This window comes from Ascaphus truei, unplaced genomic scaffold (assembly GCF_040206685.1).
Source record: "Ascaphus truei isolate aAscTru1 unplaced genomic scaffold, aAscTru1.hap1 HAP1_SCAFFOLD_634, whole genome shotgun sequence".
NCBI lineage: Eukaryota > Metazoa > Chordata > Amphibia > Anura > Ascaphidae > Ascaphus > Ascaphus truei.
The window spans coordinates 153,509-167,354 of record NW_027456967.1 but is presented as its reverse complement, the minus strand read 5'-3'; the positions used below and the strand labels follow the sequence as shown (position 1 = coordinate 167,354).

At 60.5% G+C, this 13,846-nt stretch overlaps 1 protein-coding gene across 1 annotated transcript in view; it reads right to left on the bottom strand.

The window, feature by feature from the left end:
• Positions 1-13,846, bottom strand: part of KANSL1 (KAT8 regulatory NSL complex subunit 1) — a 64,906-nt gene that overhangs the window by 39,164 nt on the left and 11,896 nt on the right.

Below are 13,846 nucleotides of genomic sequence, written 5' to 3'. Positions count from 1 at the left end.
AGAGTGACACAGACAGAAGGGAGCTATGGGACATGGAGTCTGTCCCTCCCCCGCAGGGTGACACAGTGACACAGACAGAAGGGAGCTATGGGACATGGAGTCTGTCCCTCCCCCCGCAGGGTGACACAGTGACACAGACAGAAGGGAGCTATGGGACATGGAGTCTGTCCCTCCCCCCGCAGGGTGACACAGTGACACAGGGAGAAGGGAGCTATGGGACATGGAGTCTGTCCCTCCCCCCGCAGGGTGACACAGTGACACAGGGAGAAGGGAGCTATGGGACATGGAGTCTGTCCCTCCCCCCGCAGGGTGACACAGTGACACAGGGAGAAGGGAGCTATGGGACATGGAGTCTGTCCCTCCCCCCGCAGGGTGACAGAGTGACACAGACAGAAGGGAGCTATGGGACATGGAGTCTGTCCCTCCCCCGCAGGGTGACACAGTGACACAGACAGAAGGGAGCTATGGGACATGGAGTCTGTCCCTCCCCCCGCAGGGTGACACAGTGACACAGGGAGAAGGGAGCTATGGGACATGGAGTCTGTCCCTCCCCCCGCAGGGTGACACAGTGACACAGGGAGAAGGGAGCTATGGGACATGGAGTCTGTCCCTCCCCCCGCAGGGTGACACAGTGACACAGACAGAAGGGAGCTATGGGACATGGAGTCTGTCCCTCCCCCCGCAGGGTGACACAGTGACACAGGGAGAAGGGAGCTATGGGACATGGAGTCTGTCCCTCCCCCCGCAGGGTGACACAGTGACACAGGGAGAAGGGAGCTATGGGACATGGAGTCTGTCCCTCCCCCCGCAGGGTGACACAGTGACACAGACAGAAGGGAGCTATGGAACATGGAGTCTGGGACTCCCCCCGCAGGGTGACACAGTGACACAGGGAGAAGGGAGCTATGGGACATGGAGTCTGTCCCTCCCCCCGCAGGGTGACACAGTGACACAGACAGAAGGGAGCTATGGGACATGGAGTCTGTCCCTCCCCCGCAGGGTGACAGGGTGACACAGTGACACAGACAGAAGGGAGCTATGGGACATGGAGTCTGTCCCTCCCCCCGCAGGGTGACACAGTGACACAGACAGAAGGGAGCTATGGGACATGGAGTCTGTCCCTCCCCCCCCAGGGTGACACAGTGACAAGGGAGCTATGGGACATGGAGTCTGTCCCTCCCCCCGCAGGGTGACACAGTGACACAGGGAGAAGGGAGCTATGGGACATGGAGTCTGTCCCTCCCCCCGCAGGGTGACACAGTGACACAGGGAGAAGGGAGCTATGGGACATGGAGTCTGTCCCTCCCCCCGCAGGGTGACACAGTGACACAGACAGAAGGGAGCTATGGGACATGGAGTCTGTCCCTCCCCCGCAGGGTGACACAGTGACACAGACAGAAGGGAGCTATGGGACATGGAGTCTGTCCCTCCCCCCGCAGGGTGACACAGTGACACAGGGAGAAGGGAGCTATGGGACATGGAGTCTGTCCCTCCCCCCGCAGGGTGACACAGTGACACAGGGAGAAGGGAGCTATGGGACATGGAGTCTGTCCCTCCCCCCGCAGGGTGACACAGTGACACAGACAGAAGGGAGCTATGGGAAATGGAGTCTGTCCCTCCCCCCGCAGGGTGACACAGTGACACAGACAGAAGGGAGCTATGGGACATGGAGTCTGTCCCTCCCCCCGCAGGGTGACACAGTGCACAGGGAGAAGGGAGCTATGGGACATGGAGTCTGTCCCTCCCCCCGCAGGGTGACACAGTGACACAGACAGAAGGGAGCTATGGGACATGGAGTCTGTCCCTTCCCCCGCAGGGTGACACAGTGACACAGGGAGAAGGGAGCTATGGGACATGGAGTCTGTCCCTCCCCCCGCAGGGTGACACAGTGACACAGGGAGAAGGGAGCTATGGGACATGGAGTCTGTCCCTCCCCCCGCAGGGTGACACAGTGACACAGACAGAAGGGAGCTATGGGACATGGAGTCTGTCCCTCCCCCCGCAGGGTGACACAGTGACACAGGGAGAAGGGAGCTATGGGACATGGAGTCTGTCCCTCCCCCCGCAGGGTGACACAGTGACACAGGCAGAAGGGAGCTATGGGACATGGAGTCTGTCCCTCCCCCCGCAGGGTGACACAGTGACAAGGGAGCTATGGGACATGGAGTCTGTCCCTCCCCCCGCAGGGTGACACAGTGACACAGACAGAAGGGAGCTATGGGACATGGAGTCTGTCCCTCCCCCCGCAGGGTGACACAGTGACACAGACAGAAGGGAGCTATGGGACATGGAGTCTGTCCCTCCCCCCGCAGGGTGACACAGTGACACAGACAGAAGGGAGCTATGGGACATGGAGTCTGTCCCTCCCCCCGCAGGGTGACACAGTGACACAGGGAGAAGGGAGCTATGGGACATGGAGTCTGTCCCTCCCCCCGCAGGGTGACACAGTGACACAGGGAGAAGGGAGCTATGGGACATGGAGTCTGTCCCTCCCCCCGCAGGGTGACACAGTGACACAGACAGAAGGGAGCTATGGGAAATGGAGTCTGTCCCTCCCCCCGCAGGGTGACACAGTGACACAGACAGAAGGGAGCTATGGGACATGGAGTCTGTCCCTCCCCCCGCAGGGTGACACAGTGCACAGGAGAAGGGAGCTATGGGACATGGAGTCTGTCCCTCCCCCCGCAGGGTGACACAGTGACACAGACAGAAGGGAGCTATGGGACATGGAGTCTGTCCCTTCCCCCGCAGGGTGACACAGTGACACAGGGAGAAGGGAGCTATGGGACATGGAGTCTGTCCCTCCCCCCGCAGGGTGACACAGTGACACAGGGAGAAGGGAGCTATGGGACATGGAGTCTGTCCCCCCCCCCGCAGGGTGACACAGTGACACAGACAGAAGGGAGCTATGGGACATGGAGTCTGTCCCTCCCCCCGCAGGGTGACACAGTGACACAGGGAGAAGGGAGCTATGGGACATGGAGTCTGTCCCTCCCCCCGCAGGGTGACACAGTGACACAGGCAGAAGGGAGCTATGGGACATGGAGTCTGTCCCTCCCCCCGCAGGGTGACACAGTGACACAGACAGAAGGGAGCTATGGGACATGGAGCCTGTCCCTCCCCCCGCAGGGTGACACAGTGACACAGGGAGAAGGGAGCTATGGGACATGGAGTCTGTCCCTCCCCCCGCAGGGTGACACAGTGACACAGACAGAAGGGAGCTATGGGACATGGAGTCTGTCCCTCCCCCCGCAGGGTGACACAGTGACACAGACAGAAGGGAGCTATGGGACATGGAGTCTGTCCCTCCCCCCGCAGGGTGACACAGTGACACAGTGACACAGGAAGGGAGCTATGGGACATGGAGTCTGTCCCTCCCCCCGCAGGGTGACACAGTGACACAGACAGAAGGGAGCTATGGGACATGGAGTCTGTCCCTTCCCCCGCAGGGTGACACAGTGACACAGACAGGAGGGAGCTATGGGACATGGAGACTGTCCCTCCCCCCCGCAGGGTGACACAGTGACACGGGGAGAAGGGAGCTATGGGACATGGAGACTGTCCCTCCCCCCCGCAGGGTGACACAGTGACACAGACAGAAGGGAGCTATGGGACATGGAGTCTGTCCCTTCCCCCGCAGGGTGACACAGTGACACAGACAGGAGGGAGCTATGGGACATGGAGACTGTCCCTCCCCCCCGCAGGGTGACACAGTGACACAGGGAGAAGGGAGCTATGGGACATGGAGTCTGTCCCTCCCCCCGCAGGGTGACACAGTGACACAGGGAGAAGGGAGCTATGGGACATGGAGTCTGTCCCTCCCCCCGCAGGGTGACACAGTGACAGTGTGGGGGTGGGGGGGGGAGGTACCGTGGAACTGCTGGGATAAGCGGCTGTATACACACACACACACACACACACACACACACTACATACAATACACACACACACAGTTCGTACAATACACACACAGTTCGTACAATACACACACACACAGTACATACAATACACACACACACACACACACACACAGTACATACAATACACACACACACACACAGTTCGTGCAATACACACACACACAGTACATACAATACACACACACACACACACACACACACACATACAGTACATACAATACTCACACAGTACATACAATACACACACACATACAGTACATACAATACTCACACAGTACATACAATACACACACACATACAGTACATACAATACTCACACAGTACATACAATACACACACACACATACAGTACATACAATACTCACACAGTACGTACAATACACACACATACAGTACATACAATACTCACACAGTACATACAATACACACACACATACAGTACATACAATACACACACACATACAGTACATACAATACTCACACAGTACATACAATACACACACACACATACAGTACATACAATACTCACACAGTACATACAATACACACACACACAGTACATACAATACACACACACACAGTACATACAATACACACACACACAGTACATACAATACACACACACACACACATACAATACACACACACACACAGTACATACAATACATACACACACACACACACACACATACAGTACATACAATACTCACACAGTACATACAATACACACACAGTACGTACAATACACACACACATACAGTACATACAATACACACACACACACAGTACATACAATACATACACACACACACACACACACACACACACAGTACATACAATACACACACACATACAGTACATACAATACTCACACAGTACATACAATACACACACACACAGTACATACAATACATACACAACACACACACACACAGTACATACAATACACACACACACATACAGTACATACAATACTCACACAGTACATACAATACACACACACATACAGTACATACAATACTCACACAGTACATACAATACACACACACACACACACACACACACACACACACACACACACAGTACATACAATACACACACACATACAATACATACAATACTCACACAGTACATACAATACACACACACATACAGTACTCACACAGTACATACAATACACACACACACACACACACACACAGTACATACAATACACACACACACACATACAGTACATACAATACTCACACAGTACATACAATACACACACACACAGTACATACAATACTCACACAGTACATACAATACACACACACAGTACATACAATACATATACACACACACACACACACACACACAGTACATACAATACATATACACACACACACAGTACATACAATACATATATACACACACACACACACACACACACAGTACATACAATACATATACACACACACACACACACACACACACACACACACACAGTACATGCAATACATATACACAGACACAGACACACACACACACACAGTACATACACACACACACACACACACACACACACACACACACACACACACACACACGGAGATCATGTGACCGGCCCACGCTCACAGTCAGAGCTGACACGGGCAGTCACAGTGGGATCTCTCACATTACATGCACTGGCAGTGAAAGGGTTAGCAGTGTCACTGGATGGAGAAGGCGTGCTATGAGCGAGCGCTTTCCTGTCACAGGACAGGCCTCCGGCTGCAGGGAGGGGGGAGGGAGGGGGGAGGGAGGGGGGAGGGAGGGGGGAGGGAGAGGGGAGGAGGGAGGAGGGGGGAGGGAGAGGGGGGAGGGAGGAGGGGGGAGGGAGGAGGGGGAGGGAGAGGGGAGGGAGAGGGGAGGGGGGGAGGAGGGGGGAGGGAGAGGGGAGGGGGGAGGGAGGGAGGAGGGGGGGAGGGAGGGGGGAGGGAGGAGGGGTAGGGGGGAGGGAGGAGGGAGGAGGGGGGAGGGAGAGGGGAGGGAGAGGGGAGGGGGGGAGGGAGGAGGGGGGAGGGAGGAGGGGGGAGGGAGGGAGGAGGGGGGGAGGGAGAGGGGAGGGAGAGGGGAGGGGGGGAGGGAGGAGGGGGGGAGGGAGGAGGGGGGGAGGAGGGAGGAGGGGAGATCTGGGCGCTGTCCCCTCGTGGCGCTGAGAGGGTTAACCTCCTGCACACCCAGGAATGCACGGAATGGGAGGGAATCCGATTCTCTGATTGGTCGCCGGGGTAATGGGCGGCGGTTACCATGCCTCCCGGGGACAGACCAGCCTGAAGTACAGAGACCCCCCCTACCCCCCCCCCCCCCCCCCCGCTGCGTGTGCTGCATCCACTTCATGCAGAGAAGTAACGAGCGGCGGTATATACAGCAAGCGTCAGAAATCTCACAATGTTACCGTGCCCACCGCCCGTACACTGCCCGCACTGCATACACACTGCCTGCACCCACCGCCCGTACACTGCCCGCACTGCATACACACTGCCTGCACCCACCGCCCGTACACTGCCTGCACCCACCGCCCGTACACTGCCCGCACTGCATACACACTGCCTGCACCCACCGCCCGTACACTGCCTGCACCCACCGCCCGTACACTGCCCGCACTGCATACACACTGCCTGCACCCACCGCCCGTACACTGCCCGCACTGCATATACACTGCCTGCACCCACCGCCCGTACACTGCCCGCACTGCATACACACTGCCTGCACCCACCGCCCGTACACTGCCCGCACTGCATACACACTGCCTGCACCCACCGCCCGTACACTGCCCGCACTGCATACACACTGCCTGCACCCACCGCCCGTACACTGCCCGCACTGCATACACACTGCCTGCACCCACCGCCCGTACACTGCCCGCACTGCATACACACTGCCTGCACCCACCGCCCGTACACTGCCCGCACTGCATACACACTGCCTGCACCCACCGCCCGTAAACTGCCCGCACTGCATATACACTGCCTGCACCCACCGCCCGTACACTGCCCGCACTGCATACACACTGCCTGCACCCACCGCCCGTACACTGCCCGCACTGCATACACACTGCCTGCACCCACCGCCCGTACACTGCCCGCACTGCATATACACTGCCCGCACTGCATACACTGCCTGCACCCACCGCCCGTACACTGCCCGCACTGCATACACACTGCCTGCACCCACCGCCCGTACACTGCCCGCACTGCATACACACTGCCTGCACTCACCGCCCGTACACTGCCCGCACTGCATATACACTGCCTGCACTCACCGCCCGTACACTGCCCGCACTGCATATACACTGCCTGCACCCACCGCCCGTACACTGCCCGCACTGCATATACACTGCCTGCACCCACCGCCCGCATTGCATATACACTGCCTGCACCCATCGCCCTTACACTGCCTGCACTGCATATACACTGCCTGCACCCACCGCCCGTACACTGCCTGCATTGCATATACACTGCCTGCACCCATCGCCCTTACACTGCCTGCACTGCATATACACTGCCTGCACCCACCGCCCTTACACTGCCTGCACTGCATATACACTGCCTGCACCCACCGCCCGTACACTGCCTGCATTGCATATACACTGCCTGCACCCACCGCCCGTACACTGCCCGCACTGCATACACACTGCCTGCACCCACCGCCCGTACACTGCCCGCACTGCATATACACTGCCTGCACCCACCGCCCGTACACTGCCCGCACTGCATACACACTGCCTGCACCCACCGCCCGCACTGCATACACACTGCCTGCACCCACCGCCCGTACACTGCCTGCACCCACCGCCCGTACACTGCCCGCACTGCAAACACACTGCCTGCACCCACCGCCCGTACACTGCCCGCACTGCATACACACTGCCTGCACCCACCGCCCGTACACTGCCCGCACTGCATACACACTGCCTGCACCCACCGCCCGTACACTGCCCGCACTGCAAACACACTGCCTGCACCCACCGCCCGTACACTGCCCGCACTGCATACACACTGCCTGCACCCACCGCCCGTTACACTGCCCGCACTGCATACACACTGCCTGCACCCACCGCCCGTACACTGCCTGCACTCACCGCCCGTACACTGCCCGCACTGCATACACACTGCCTGCACCCACCGCCCGTACACTGCCCGCACTGCAAACACACTGCCTGCACCCACCGCCCGTACACTGCCCGCACTGCATACACACTGCCTGCACCCACCGCCCGTACACTGCCTGCACCCACCGCCCGTACACTGCCTGCACCCACCGCCCGTACACTGCCTGCACTCACCGCCCGTACACTGCCCGCACTGCATACACACTGCCTGCACCCACCGCCCGTACACTGCCCGCACTGCATATACACTGCCTGCACCCACCGCCCGTACACTGCCTGCACTCACCGCCCGTACACTGCCCGCACTGCATACACACTGCCTGCACCCACCGCCCGTACACTGCCCGCACTGCAAACACACTGCCTGCACCCACCGCCCGTACACTGCCCGCACTGCATACACACTGCCTGCACCCACCGCCCGTACACTGCCCGCACTGCATATACACTGCCTGCACTCACCGCCCGTACACTGCCCGCACTGCATATACACTGCCTGCACCCACCGCCCGTACACTGCCTGCACCCACCGCCCGTACACTGCCCGCACTGCATACACACTGCCTGCACCCACCGCCCGTACACTGCCCGCACTGCATACACACTGCCTGCACCCACCGCCCGTACACTGCCCGCACTGCATACACACTGCCTGCACCCACCGCCCGTACACTGCCCGCACTGCATATACACTGCCTGCACCCACCGCCCGTACACTGCCTGCACTCACCGCCCGTACACTGCCCGCACTGCATACACACTGCCTGCACCCACCGCCCGTACACTGCCTGCACTCACCGCCCGTACACTGCCCGCACTGCATACACACTGCCTGCACCCACCGCCCGTACACTGCCCGCACTCTGCATATACACTGCCTGTACCCACCGCCCGTACACTGCCCGCACTGCATATACACTGCCTGCACTCACCGCCCGTACACTGCCCGCACTGCATATACACTGCCTGCACTCACCGCCCGTACACTGCCCGCACTGCATATACACTGCCTGCACTCACCGCCCGTACACTGCCCGCACTGCATATACACTGCCTGCACTCACCGCCCGTACACTGCCCGCACTGCATACACACTGCCTGCACCCACCGCCCGTACACTGCCCGCACTGCATACACACTGCCTGCACCCACCGCCCGTACACTGCCCGCACTGCATACACTGCCCGCACTGCATACACTGCCTGCACCCACTGCCCGCACTGCATATACACTGCCTGCACTCACCGCCCGTACACTGCCCGCACTGCATATACACTGCCTGCACCCACCGCCCGTACACTGCCTGCACCCACCGCCCGTACACTGCCCGCACTGCATATACACTGCCTGCACCCACCGCCCGTACACTGCCTGCACCCACCGCCCGTACACTGCCCGCACTGCATACACACTGCCTGCACCCACCGCCCGTACACTGCCTGCACTCACCGCCCGTACACTGCCCGCACTGCATATACACTGCCTGCACCCACCGCCCGTACACTGCCCGCACTGCATATACACTGCCTGCACCCACCGCCCGTACACTGCCTGCACTCACCGCCCGTACACTGCCCGCACTGCATATACACTGCCTGCACCCACCGCCCGTACACTGCCTGCACTCACCGCCCGTACACTGCCCGCACTGCATATACACTGCCTGCACCCACCGCCCGTACACTGCCCGCACTGCATATACACTGCCTGCACCCACCGCCCGTACACTGCCCGCACTGCATACACACTGCCTGCACCCACCGCCCGTACACTGCCTGCACTCACCGCCCGTACACTGCCCGCACTGCATACACACTGCCTGCACCCACCGCCCGTACACTGCCCGCACTGCATATACACTGCCTGCACCCACCGCCCGTACACTGCCTGCACTCACCGCCCGTACACTGCCCGCACTGCATATACACTGCCTGCACCCACCGCCCGTACACTGCCCGCACTGCATATACACTGCCTGCACCCACCGCCCGTACACTGCCTGCACCCACCGCCCGTACACTGCCCGCACTGCATACACACTGCCTGCACCCACCGCCCGTACACTGCCTGCACTCACCGCCCGTACACTGCCCGCACTGCATACACACTGCCTGCACCCACCGCCCGTACACTGCCTGCACCCACCGCCCGTACACTGCCCGCACTGCATATACACTGCCTGCACCCACCGCCCGTACACTGCCTGCACCCACCGCCCGTACACTGCCCGCACTGCATACACACTGCCTGCACCCACCGCCCGTACACTGCCTGCACTCACCGCCCGTACACTGCCCGCACTGCATATACACTGCCTGCACCCACCGCCCGTACACTGCCCGCACTGCATATACACTGCCTGCACCCACCGCCCGTACACTGCCCGCACTGCATATACACTGCCTGCACCCACCGCCCGTACACTGCCCGCACTGCATATACACTGCCTGCACCCACCGCCCGTACACTGCCCGCACTGCATATACACTGCCTGCACCCACCGCCCGTACACTGACCGCACTGCATATACACTGCCTGCACCCACCGCCCGTACACTGCCCGCACTGCATATACACTGCCTGCACCCACCGCCCGTACACTGCCCGCACTGCATATACACTGCCTGCACCCACCGCCCGTAAACTGCCCGCACTGCATATACACTGCCTGCACTCACCGCCCGTACACTGCCCGCACTGCATATACACTGCCTGCACCCACCGCCCGTACACTGCCCGCACTGCATATACACTGCCTGCACCCACCGCCCGTACACTGCCCGCACTGCATATACACTGCCTGCACCCACCGCCCGTACACTGCCCGCACTGCATATACACTGCCTGCACCCACCGCCCGTACACTGCCTGCACTCACCGCCCGTACACTGCCCGCACTGCATATACACTGCCTGCACCCACCGCCCGTACACTGCCCGCACTGCATATACACTGCCTGCACCCACCGCCCGTACACTGCCTGCACTCACCGTCCGTACACTGCCCGCACTGCATATACACTGCCTGCACCCACCGCCCGTACACTGCCCGCACTGCATATACACTGCCTGCACCCACCGCCCGTACACTGCCTGCACTCACCGCCCGTACACTGCCCGCACTGCATATACACTGCCTGCACCCACCGCCCGTACACTGCATATACACTGCCTGCACCCACCGCCCGTACACTGCCTGCACTCACCGCCCGTACACTGCCCGCACTGCATATACACTGCCTGCACCCACCGCCCGTACACTGCCTGCACTCACCGCCCGTACACTGCCCGCACTGCATATACACTGCCTGCACCCACCGCCCGTACACTGCCCGCACTGCATATACACTGCCTGCACCCACCGCCCGTACACTGCCCGCACTGCATATACACTGCCTGCACCCACCGCCCGTACACTGCCCGCACTGCATATACACTGCCTGCACCCACCGCCCGTACACTGCCTGCACTCACCGCCCGTACACTGCCTGCACCCACCGCCCGTACACTGCCTGCACCCACCGCCCGTACACTGCCCGCACTGCATATACACTGCCTGCACCCACCGCCCGTACACTGCCGCACTGCATATACACTGCCTGCACCCACCGCCTGTACACCGCCTGTACACTGCCCGCACTGCATATACACTGCCTGCACCCACCGCCCGTACACTGCCTGCACTCACCGCCCGTACACTGCCCGCACTGCATATACACTGCCTGCACCCACCGCCCGTACACTGCCTGCACTCACCGCCCGTACACTGCCCGCACTGCATATACACTGCCTGCACCCACCGCCCGTACACTGCCTGCACTCACCGCCCGTACACTGCCCGCACTGCATATACACTGCCTGCACCCACCGCCCGTACACTGCCTGCACTCACCGCCCGTACACTGCCTGCACTCACCGCCCGTACACTGCCCGCACTGCATATACACTGCCTGCACCCACCGCCTGTACACTGCCCGCACTGCATATACACTGCCTGCACCCACCGCCTGTACACTGCCCGCACTGCATATACACTGCCTGCACCCACCGCCTGTACACTGCCCGCACTGCATATACACTGCCTGCACCCACCGCCTGTACACTGCCCGCACTGCATATACACTGCCTGCACCCACCTCCTGTACACTGCCTGCACCCACCGCCCGTACACTGCCTGCACCCACCGCCCGTACACTGCCTGCCCCCACCGCCTGTACACTGCCCGCACTGCATATACACTGTCTGCACCCACCGCCTGTACACTACCTGCACCCACCGCCTGTACACTGCCTGCACCCCCCGCCCGTACACTGCCCGCACCCAGCGCCCGTACACTGCCCGCACTGCATATACACTGCCTGCACCCACCGCCCGTACACTGCCCGCACTGCATATACACTGCCTGCACCCACCGCCCGTACACTGCCCGCCCGTACACTGCATACACACTGCCTGCACTCACCGCCCGTACACTGCCCGCACTCACCGCCCGTACACTGCCCGCACTGCATATACACTGCCTGCACCCACCGCCCGTACACTGCCCGCACTGCATATACACTGCCTGCACCCACCGCCCGTACACTGCCTGCACCCACCGCCCGTACACTGCCCGCACTGCATATACACTGCCTGCACCCACCGCCTGTACACTGCCTGCACCCACCGCCCATACACTGCCCGCACTGCATATACACTGCCTGCACCCACCGCCCGTACACTGCCCGCACTGCATATACACTGCCTGCACCCACCGCCCGTACACTGCCTGCACCCACCGCCCGTACACTGCCCGCACTGCATATACACTGCCTGCACCCACCGCCTGTACACTGCCTGCACCCACCGCCCATACACTGCCCGCACTGCATATACACTGCCTGCACCCACCGCCCGTACACTGCCCGCACTGCATATACACTGCCCGCACTGCATATACACTGCCTGCACCCACCGCCTGTACACTGCCTGCACCCACCGCCTGTACACTGCCCGCACTGCGTATACACTGCCTGCACCCACCGCCTGTACACTGCCTACACCCACCGCCCGTACACTGCCCGCACTGAAGATACACTGCCTGCACCCACCGCCCGTACAATGTCCGCACTGCATATACACTGCCTGCACCCACCGCCCGTACAATGTCTGCACTGCATATACACTGTCCGCACTGCATATACATTCCCCGCACCCACCGCCCGTACACTGCCTGCACCCACCGCCCGTACACTGCCCGCACTGCATATACACTGCCCGTACCCAGCACCCGTACACTGCCCGCACTGCATATACACAGCCCGCACCCAGCACCCGTACACTGCCCGCTCTGCATATACACTGCCTGCACCCATACACTGTCCGCACTGCATATACACTGCCCGCACCCAGCACCCGTACACTGCCCGCACTGCATATACACAGCCCGCACCCACCGCCCTTACACTTTCTGCACCCAGCGCCCGTACACTGCCCGCACTGCATATACACTGCCTGCACCCATACACTGTCCGCACTGCATATACACAGCCCGCACCCACCGCCCGTACACTGCATATACACTGCCCGCATTGCATATACACTGCCCGCACTGCATATACACTGCCCGCACACACCGCCCTTACACTTTCTGCACCCAGCGCCCGTACACTGCCCGCACTGCATATACACTGCCTGCAACCATACACTGTCCGCACTGCATATACACTGCCCGCACTGCATATACACAGCCCGCACCCAGCACCCGTACACTGACCGCACTGCATATACACTTCCCGCACCCAGCGCCCGTAC